This window comes from Frankliniella occidentalis, unplaced genomic scaffold (genome assembly GCF_000697945.3).
Source record: "Frankliniella occidentalis isolate FOCC.00 unplaced genomic scaffold, Focc_3.1 Scaffold52, whole genome shotgun sequence".
NCBI classification, from domain to species: Eukaryota; Metazoa; Arthropoda; class Insecta; order Thysanoptera; family Thripidae; genus Frankliniella; species Frankliniella occidentalis.
This window is the reverse complement of record NW_026267182.1, coordinates 540,092-541,446: the sequence shown is the minus strand read 5'-3', so window position 1 is coordinate 541,446 and position 1,355 is coordinate 540,092. Positions and strand designations below refer to the sequence as shown.

Here is a 1,355-nt window from a genome sequence, read left to right as displayed (position 1 = left end):
TGTACTCCGTGTACTCCGTACTCCTGTGTACACGAAAAATTCAAGTCGCCCACCCCTCGCGGAAACTAGTACAATTAGAACAAACTCCAGCTTGGTTCTATTCTTACAAGTGTCCGCGGTCGTGACAACCGCCTCCTGCTTGTGAGTATCGCATTCTCGATTCCAGACATCGAATTTCGCCTACCAAACAGAACTGATCCACACAACAAAGTCTTTTTACCCGTGCGTAATCAACGGAAAGTATAAATCGTTTGGCTGTTTTAATGAATAATACGCACAGGTTCCCAGAAGTTAACAGAACTTTTACTATTACTGAGAGCAAATTTTAGCGAAGGGAACAGGGGTGGGGAAATGGGCGGCATAGAGACGAGAGACGCCCCCCCACCCCAACTTACGTAAGTAAACACGTAAACCATTCGGAATATCACTTCCGTTTCTTCTCACCGGACACTCGCGAAACTTCGTAGAACGAGTTCCGCATTTCTAAAACTAAAATTATCACACTCGGTTTGACAATCCGACAATTTGGTCACTTGTAAGAGAGTGAGAAAGTCTCGAAGTGGGCACTGGAGCCGTTGGCGCTCTTAAGTTTCTGGTATGCAGTGCTGCCAACATTACCAACGAACTGCGCGCAAGTTCAAATTAAACGATTGAATATTTCAAAGCTGACCAATGCATGAAACAATGCACACAGATAATACTCATAAATTATCGATTCTTAGACAAACTCGCTTTTCGCTGTCAGTGCAAAACTTTGGGAAGAGATACGGAATGTGACACACAGACAGACAGACTCACGACGGAGACATCGCCTGACCCCTCATCGACTTGGACTGAGCTTCGCTCAGCGATTATTTTGGACTTTTCAGATTTTATGAAAGGCACATGGATCCATGATCGAATTAAAGCAAAGAGTTCAGCCAATATGGAATGCAAATATATTTATAAAAACTCCAGCGATCATAAAAAAACGTACACGTTTATTAAGAAAACGAAGATATATTAAATAACAGTTTTTCTACCAAAGAACCATTCATGAGTAAAATTAAGCAGTGACTTTTTCGTAAAGTGACAACTTAAAGTTTTACAGTGTGCAGGGGGGAGGAAATGCACCCGCGGAATTCAGTCAACTGCAACGTGACATTATAACGGCGAAGCGCTGCGCGCCACACTTTCAAATCGCCCCCTCCCCCATCCGCATTTTCAAACGGCAAGGGACACATTTCGTACCTAGCTCACTATAGTGCTTCTGCGCAAAGATTACAAGTTGGCGCTGTCCACGCCAAAAAGACGTAAAAATTTCGACCTGCGTTTTATTCGCGAAATATGTAGCCCTTGAGTAGCTGCACCAGGTG

The 1,355-nt window shown here is 43.7% G+C and overlaps 1 protein-coding gene across 1 annotated transcript in view; it reads right to left on the bottom strand.

The window, feature by feature from the left end:
* Nucleotides 1-1,355, bottom strand: part of LOC113205232 (gastrula zinc finger protein XlCGF57.1-like) — a 34,876-nt gene that overhangs the window by 16,435 nt on the left and 17,086 nt on the right. The gene's annotated exons all lie outside the window — the stretch shown is intronic.